This window comes from Triticum aestivum, chromosome 3B (assembly GCF_018294505.1).
Source record: "Triticum aestivum cultivar Chinese Spring chromosome 3B, IWGSC CS RefSeq v2.1, whole genome shotgun sequence".
NCBI lineage: Eukaryota > Viridiplantae > Streptophyta > Magnoliopsida > Poales > Poaceae > Triticum > Triticum aestivum.
In genome coordinates, this window is record NC_057801.1 from 645,222,017 (window position 1) to 645,231,912 (window position 9,896).

Here is a 9,896-nt window from a genome sequence, read left to right on the forward strand (position 1 = left end):
GCTTTAGTGCTTCCCGTCGTGAAGGAGGTCACTGCACATGAAGGTGAGGGTGGCTACGATGCTGGTCATAGTAGTGTAGGGAGGCAGTTATCTATGTCAAATGCTGGAGATGATGGTTACGAACAAGGACAGAGTAGTCAGGTAGAAGGAGGAAATGCTTATGGTTATGAACCAGGGCAGAGTAGTCAGGTAGAAGGAGGAAATGCTTATGGTTATGAACCAGGGCAGAGTAGTCAGGTAGAAGGAGCAAATATCGATGGTGATTACAATGGCGAGGTGGACGCTGACGAGGTAGATGGGCACATGCAGGACCAGATGGAAGAAGAAGACAATGATGTTGAAAGGGGTCATGCCGATGATTCTGACGAGTCAGATGAAGAAGAAAATGCAGAGGAGGTCCCAAATCCTGCATCGTGGAATCATGACTTGTCATCTGCAATGACCGTGAATGATGGACATGATTCAGCCTGGCAATATCACCAAAACAATATTGCGACGGGTGCTATGTATCCGAACAAGCAAGCCCTGAAGGATGCAATAATTAATTGGGTAATGTCCACGCAAAGGGTTTTCATTGCTCAGGTGTCCAGTCAGAAATACCTGACAATGGTATGCAAAAATGCAGATTGTCCCGCCAGGGTGCACGGCTTTCTCCCTAAATATGGCACAAGTTGGGTGATCAGTGACTTAGTTAATCACACTTGTCTTATTCCCTGCATCCCTCAAGATCATGCCAACCTTTCATCGATGCTTATTGCTCGGTTGTTTTACGATGAGATAGTGCAGGGCAAAGCTATGGAAGTGAAGACAGTGCAGACAAAAGTCTTCGCCAGGTTCAAGTACAGAATTTCTTATGGCAAGGTTTGGAGGGCTAAGCATGCGACGCTTGAGAGGAGATTTGGTACTTATTTTGATGCATATGACTTTGTTGTCCAGCTCCTCCACACCCTGCAGCAGCGGAATCCAGGCACCTATATCGATATCCAAGACCTGTTCATGCCAGAGTTCCCACCTGTGAGGGTGCTGCATCGTCTCTTCTTCTCTTTCGGTGTATGCATCGAAGCTTTCAGGCATTGCTGACCGGTGATATGTGTTGATGGTACATTTCTCACAGGCAAGTACAAGGGTCAGATCCTGACACCCATAGGTCAAGACGACCAAAATCAAGTTGTCCCACTCGCATTTGCTTTTGTGGAGAGTGAGAACATTGAAAGTTGTACATGGTTCTTCAGGCAGTTGAAAATAGCAGTTGTGAAGGAGAAGCCCAATGTGTGCATCCTTCATGACAGACACGCAGGTATACTCAGTGCGATAAGGACACTGACAAACCCAGGCCCTGAGGAACAAACTCCATGGCTGGACTTGCAGAGTCGTTGGTGCATGCGCCATCTGGGGGCTAATTTCTTCTCGCAGTTTAGAAATAAGAACCTGATGAATCTGTTCAAAAAACTCTGCAAGCAGAATCAGTTATGGAAGTACAATTTGATACGTGACAGACTTAATGTGTGCACGCAGAGACACGTGAGGGACAGGAGAGCTGCAAGAGATGCAGCGGTGAGGGCACATGTTGAAGCAGTAGCTGTACAGTTGGCAACAGGAACAATGGCCGTGGAGGAGGAGCCTGTTGGGCTATGTGACCCTCCAGGCTTTGACCCACCTGGTACCAGGAGAAGGCTCGGGAGGATGATTAAAACTTTCGAGCAGTGGATAGAGCATGAGCCTCTTGAGAGGTGGTCTTTGCTACATGACACATTTGGAGCAAGGTACGGTGTCATGACAATGAACCTCGCGGAAACATACAACTTTGTCCTTAGAGGAAACCGGGCATTGCCACTTACAGCCATTGTTGAGTGTATTTTCTATGGCACCGTGAAGTATTTCAGAGATAGATGCCAAAAAGCAGAGCAACATATTTTGAACAACCCGAATACACATTATTGTGAAAGAGTCACGAAGTACATGGACAACAAGATGCAAAAAGCTAGGTCACACACTGTAGTCGCCATCAGTAACCAAGAAAGAAGGTTTGAGGTCCGCTTAGCCAACAACAAATTCAGATGTGCAAATGAGCTGAGGACGCATGAGGTGAGAATTGGTAATGAAGCCTGGCCAACGTGTGAGTGCACATGCAACAAACCGAAATTGCTTCACCTACCTTGCTCACATGTACTTGCTGCTCGCGGATAGCTTGGAATGGACGCAATATCCTTTGTGTCTCCATTTCTACTAAAAGAGTATGTCATCAATACCTGGACAGGTGAGCTGATGGGTTTTTAATCAATGGGTAACGTCAACAGCGTCAATCCCGCTGAAAGGCGTTACATTCCAAACCCAGAGCATATGCGTACAAGTAGAGGCAGATGGCAGTGTCAGCGCATCTGGAATGATATGGATGAATCTGAAGCAGGACGTCCGACTAGGCAATGCATTCTATGCAATGAATTTGGCCATAGGGACACTAATTGTCCCACTTTCATCACTGGGCGTGGACGAGGCAACCGGGGATGAAGAGGAGGTAGAGGAACTAGAGGAGTAACAGGGAGAGGAAGAAGATAAGCTAGCAGTACTATTAAGTGTGGCACTATGTTCTGAATTTGTATTAAGTGTGTCACTCTGTTCTGAATTTGTATTAAGTGTGGCACTATGTTCTGAATTTGTATTAAGTGCGTTACTCTGTTCTGAATTTGTATTAAGTGTGGCACTATATTCTGAATTTGTATTTAGTGTGGCACTCTGTTCTGAATTTGTATTAAGTGTGGCACTATGTTCTGAATTTGTATTAAGTGTGGCACTATGTTTTGATTTTTTATTAATTGTGGCACTCTGTTCTGAATTTTTATTAAGTGTGGCACTATGTTCTGAATTTGTATTTAGTGTGGCACTCTGTTCTGAATTTTTATTAAGTGTGGCACTATGTTCTGAATTTTTATTAAGTGTGGCACTCTGTTCTGAATTTTTATGTGCAGGAATGTCGGGAATGTGATTGCTGAATAGGGACATTGATAGGGGTCATCGTGCTGCAATATGGCATGAGCGCAAGGTTGAGCCTCTGGTCACTCGCACTCCTAAGGAGAACTGGATGATACACCAAGGATGGGTTCAGCGGTATGTGCTTTATTAATTTGCACACTGACATGAATATTAATGGGAGACACTAACTAAAAAGTTCTGTCATGAAGGTTGAAATGGACTGGCCTATTACCTTTCGCGCGTCTGGTTGAGTCCATCCCGGGCTGCAAACGCCTCGCCATCGACTCCTCCTTGTTGAGCTGCTTAGTGGACCGTTGGAGGCCAGAGACCCACACGTTTCACTTCAGATGGGGAGAGATGGCTCCTACTCTCGAGGATGTGTCACTTTTGCTGGGACTACCGTTGGCAGGTCATGCCATAGGACCATTGGACGCACCGGCTGGTTGGGAGCAAGGTCTTACACAACGTTTTCGTGGTGTTTTTCCGGATGTTCCGGATCCGGTATGGGAGCATCATGGACCTAAGTATGATTGGTTGCTCAATTTCCAGGTTATTTCCCCTACCTCTTATCTTCAATTATCGTGCATATGGTTTTACAGAAAATACCTACGGCTTACTTATTAAAACTTTATGTTTGCTTAATGCAGATCCAGAAGTTTCAGGCGCCATTGAGTGCGGAACAGATCACTCGGAGCCTGGAGGCCTACTTAATGTGGCTTTTCGGCAAGGTGATGTTCACAGAGAACCATGCCAGCACTATTAGCGCGCTCTAAATCCCTATGGCACTCGAGATAGAGAGTGCTCAGACGGCAGATCAGAACCGACAGAGGAGTTGGGGTTCGGCGGTCTTAGCAGCTACATACTGAGGTATGTGCAATGGTTGCCAACTTATATCGAGAAAGCCAGCCCTTCTTGGATGCCCTCAATTCCTATAGCTGTGGTCGTGGGAGAGGTTCTCTATAGGGCGACCAGATGTACGTGTTAATCAACCTATAGACGCCATATTTGATGCTGATGGCATCGACATGCCTACTTTTGGTCTGTGTTGGACACGTCGCGAGGTATGTATCGTGTTATAGTTTAATGCATTTTTTGTGTGCACCATAGATAGTTCAATGCTAGCGGCTACTAACATTTGTTTTCTGTAGAGACGCTTTGCTAGTGATCAGACCGGAAAGGCATACACGGCACTGAAAGAGCAGTTCGATATGTACACTGGGGTCATCTGGTAGTTGGAGGTACCTCCCCTTACAGAGAACCCAGTGACAACACACATCCACAAGTATTAACCAGTTTTACAATGTTGCATTTTCTTTCATAGTGCTCAATTCGAAGGGCATGACACCACAATTATCTTTCATAATTGCTGAACACACACCATAATTTTAGGACGACAAGGAAGGGCATGACTAGGACAACTACTAAGTGGCTAGTTAGACTAGAGCCGTATGTTATAGAATGGGAGACAGCAAACACAAATCTATGGCACGAGAATCACAATTTTGAACTCAATGCTTCCAATCTCTATTTGCGGCGCTACATGACCGGAACACGGTTACACATCGTTGAGCACTCTCATCCAGAGGAGATACCTGATCCTACTCCGACGGATACGTACCCGAGCTATGATACTTCGGGCTCTAGGCAGTACGCAGTAAGAAATATTTTTTTAAGCAATGTTGTCACATATATTCGCGTGCATACTTAATAATCGTCCTGAAAATGTGCAGGCTACCTTGACACACGAACTCTACAACGACATGACCACCTTTGGACGACCATTGTCGTCAGGACCTCTTCTTCACCACCGTCCTGTCATACAACCCTTCTTGGAACGGATGCAGAACAAAATACGGGCTGTCTACGAGGCTATCACGTGCACCCGGAGAAGCGACGTCGTTCAACACCAGCTACAGCAGTCGTGTCCCTCCATGCACCGACATCAACCACGTCCACGTCTAGCACATCAGCCGACGACCAGGCCACCCCATCCTGAACAACCTGGCAGTTCATCGTGGCAGCATCCACATCACTATGGTCCCACATCGAGCTTCGTATTTTCTCCACAGCCACAGCACCACGGTCCCTCATCGAGCTTTGTGTTTGAGCCAGATTAGCCATCACAGCCAGCAGGTGTGTGTCTTCATATTTATTGTTTTCAATATTAGTTGAGGCCACATCATTCTTCATGACTTAAAGTCCCGTCGTGCAGGAGCCTATGGATATCATGCGTCTATGTCGGCATCACATGATATGTGGGGGAGTGATCAGCATCCCGAGGAGAACATACAGGCTCCGATGTCGCAGCAAACCCACTGGATGAACATGTTTTCGACTCCTCTACCAGGCCCCACATAGGATACATAACATGACCAGGGAGAGTCTGAGATTCCTCCTCGTAACATTAGGCCACCCGATAGGTGCGGATGGACGCCTCCTGTAGATCCGCCACCCCGCCAGGCCAGACGTCGTCATTGACGCTTCTATCTATCAGTAGAGACATGAACATCTACTTATGTATGAGACCTATGTCTATTCTATGTATGAGACAAATGACTATGTACTTATGTATGAGACATATGCCTATCTATTTTAGTACTCTGTTATCCGAACTACAACATCATATTTAGATAGAACAGAATGCTCGTACAACAAGACAGTACAAACAACTACATTGAAGAACATCTGAATTAAACGGTACGTACGACTGAACTTACAACATACATAATAAAAACTACATGAAGTCATCATCGTCATCCTCCATCTATGCAGAACTCTTGCCCTTCAACGATGAAGAACTCTTGCCCTTCGATGATGAGGAACTCTTGCCCTTCGACGATGCAGAACTCTTGCCCTTCGATGATGCAGAACCCGGAAGCGGCGCCATGAAGATATCATCTTCGTCCTCGCTCTCCTCAGTCCATAAAGATGGATTATTTCCTGCAGTCCTTCTGAAAGTTTCACTCTTCGGCACCACTACCTTCTTCCACCTTTCATGCAACCTAAGAAGTTCTTTACGTACCTCCTCATAGGTCCTTTCAGGCCACCCAGACCTACATAATTCGTGAGCCAACTCATTCATTATGGTGTCACTACCGGTGAGTTCGTCCCATGGAACTATCCTATTGTCAATCCTGAAATCGGTAGCTAGCCTCAGAAGAGTCCTGCTCATCCCAGGGTGAAAACTACGATCGAAAGGATAATGGGACATCTCAACTACACTACAATGGAATGCTTATCCACCTCCGCCTGAAGGGGGTTTTATAGGTAGAGAGGAGAAAATGGCGGGAAAGAACGACTGCGCTATGGCGGGAAAGGGTTGGCGGGAACATATGGCGGGAAACGGGTGGCGGGAAAAAGGTGGCGGGAAGAAGTTGAGGGGGAAGGGTTGGCGGGAACATATGGCGGGAAAATATTGAGGGGGGAGGGTTGGCGGGAACATATGGCGGGAAATATCGAGGGGAAAGGGTTGCGCGAGAATGGGGGCAAAAATGCATGCAGCAGCCAGCCAGCAGCAGGCCTATCGGCCCATAGCAAGCCTATCAGCCCACAGCAGGCCGACTGGACCTGAAATTGTGGCCGATAGGTCTATCGGCCAGCAACAAGCCGATAGGCCTCCAGTCGGCCTGCTGTGGGCTGACTAGGCGCAGTCGGCCTGCTGCTGGCCGATTGGGTAATATTTTTGAAAATAAAAATATCAACGTAATATTTGTGCAATTTAATAAAAAAGATGTATTATTAAAAAAAATAGCCGATTCGTTGGTGTGAATTGTGTGCCTTATCGGGCACACGAGTATATCAATCACACCCGTGGGTAAGCACTGTGTGCGCACGCGTCGTGCTAGCTCGAGCTTCTTTCTTTCCTAAGTTTTCATTAATGGCGTTGAGCTTCCTTATTTCCTAATTTTTTCATTGATGGCATTTTGCGAACACGCCATCATTTCCCGTCACTTCCAAATCGGTTTCTCTCCACCAGTGATTGGGCATAAGCCTAGGCGGCGCGCGACACTCGCGGAGGCACAGCTAGTGCAACCTATAGTTCTTCTACAATTTCCAAAGCATGCCAAATCACTGAATGCCGCCTCTACCATCAACCTCCCTTGACGAGAAAAATGATCCGGTGTAGGCGCAACTGCCCCTTGAGGCTGAGGCAACAATGCACCAGACTACGTTGTGCTGCATGTTATTGCCAGGGTTGAGCAAACCCTTGGCGTAGGGCGCATCGGCGCCGAGAGGCTGTTGTCGGTGTCAAAATCGGCGGATCTCGGGTAGGGGGTCCCAAACTGTGCGTCTAAGGCTAATGGTAACAGGAGACTGGGGACACGATGTTTACCCAGGTTCGGGCCCTCTCGATGGAGGTAATACCCTACTTCCTGCTTGATTGATCTTGATGATATGAGTATTACAAGAGTTGATCTACCACGAGATCGTAGAGGCCAAACCCTAGAAGCTAGCCTATGATTATGATTGTTCTCGTCCTACGGACTAAACCCTCTGGTTTATATAGACACCGGAGGGGGCTAGGGTTACACAGAGTCGGTTATAGAGAAGGAGATCTATCATCCGAATCACCAAGCTTGCCTTCCATGCAAAGGAGAGTCCCATCCGCACACGGGACGAAGTCTTCAATCTTGTATCTTCATAGTCCAACAGTCCGGCCAAAGCATATAGTCCGGCTGTGCGGATACCCCCTTATCCAGGACTCCCTCAGTAGCCCCTGAACCAGGCTTCAATGACGATGAGTCCGGCGCGCAGATTGTCTTCGGCATTGCAAGGCGGGCTCCATCTCCGAATACTCCAAGATAATTTTCGAACACTTAAGTCGTGTCCGGCTCTGCAAGACAAATTTCACACACCACTATAGAGAGAACATAGTTCACAAATCTAATCTGCTGACAATCCTTCGTAGCGTGTCATCATGCCACGATCTGGCCATTATTCGAACCGTTTTTTACAACCAGCTACCGCACACATCACGAGGCGGTTTCCTTGGCACGTCTTGTCGAAGCAGAGATCGTGTCCCCCTTATCATGGGATCCTCATCAATACAGGTATGGGTAACCCCACCACGCCTATTGGCATGACTCCATGTTTTTAGTCAAGTCCCAAATGGTTACGCTGGGGACGCTTGATATTCTCCCCCTTTATAGAGGGGTCAAGGCATGTCCCTTTCTTACCACGCTTGCGCCTTCCCGCTTCTCGAGTTCCAACACCCGAAGCTCAAGCTTAGGCACTTTGGATCTTCAATCATGTCCGGATCCAACCTTCAAGGTCGGTGGATGGCCTCCTCTGTCACAGAGGAGGACATTGCGAAGCTCAGGGAGGCCAGATATTTGACCGCCGATCTCAAGCACAGGCTTCCCACGCCTGGGCAGGTCATCCCTACTCCCGAACCCAACAAGAGTGTCGTATTTGTTTCTCACTTCCTTCGAGGCTTGGGCTTGACTCTTGATCCCTTCGTGAGAGGGCTCATGTTCTATTATGGGCTAGATTTTCACGATCTAGCTCCAGATTCCATCCTCCACATCTTGTCATTTATCGTCGTGTGTGAAGCCTTCCTCCACATCACCCCACACTTTGGCCTATGGCTCAAGACCTTCAATGTGAAGCCGAAGGTGATTGAGGGGCGACACGCGGAGTGCGGAGGCGCTGCAATAAGCAGAAACACCGATGTTCCATGGCCAGAAGGTTCCTTCCCAGAGGTGTCCGATCTATGGCAACGGATGTGGTTCTACGTCATAGCTCCCCGAGGGACAACGTGGGTGGCTGCCCCTGCCTTCCGCCCGGGTCCTCCACCTCAACTGGCATCGTGGGCCAATGTGGGACTGGACTGGGGGCCTGCTAATGACGTACCGACATTGCAGAGCCGTATTCGGGAGCTTCTTGAGAGGGATATCGATCTTGTCAGAATCATTCAGGTAATGCTAGTTCGGCGGATCCTGCCATGCAAATGTCGGCCTCTCCGGATGTGGGAGTTCAATCCGGAAGGTCCGCGAACCATTCAGCACTTCTTCGGCGCGATCGAAAGGATGTATAAGTTATTCTTCGGACCACAAGTAAGGTGTCCGGACACCACCAAGGATGCGGGCCTGAGCTGCAACCGCTCAGATACCCAAGTAAATAACCCTGTAACCGAACACCTCGTTTATGCTTAACACAACATTATTCTGAAAAGTTGTCCACGGCCAGGATTGGCTCAACAAGGCGGAGAGGATCAGGTGTCCGGCCCCACTTCCCGAAGGCTCGCCTAGTCCTGCAATAGCAAGGATGCTTAGACGTGCACTAAGCCAAGTGCCCTCAGGGAAAGGGGAAGAGAAGAGTAGAGAAGCCGAACTCGACACATTGCACATCCAAACTGGGGGAATTACTGTCTCCATGAAGGAGGATAATCGGGGAGGTTTTTCTGAGGTTCCCTCCCCCCGCGGGAAGAAAAGGGCTGCCTCCGAAGACTTGGAGACGGAGGTGCCTAAGCAAGGGAAGAAAGCTTCACTAGGGGGCCCTGCCCTGAAGGGCGTGCTCACCACACCATGCCCATAAACGGGCCAGCCCTCCACCGAGCTGTAAGTTAATAAACAAGAAGTTATTGCTTTTTCCTCTGAGAACAATAATCAGGATCTATTTTTTTGCAGTCCGGCTAGTAGCTCGTCTCAAGAGGGTTCGTCTTCGGGGGATCTTCTTCCGGAGATGATGGAGAGTGAAACCCCATCTGCCTCTCCGCCCCATGGGGCAGGCGACCCCGAGGTGTCATCACGGAGGAGTCCAGATCCGCTGAGGCCGGAAGCTAACACTTCGGCCGCCCCGAGCCCGGCGCGTTCGGCTCCCATGGAGGGAAATGAGAAGGGTCCGGGACAGTCTGGTGCCCGGCCGAACATACTAACGGGCCTCCTGGATCAAGTTGCTCTTTCTGAGGATCATCGTACGCTAAT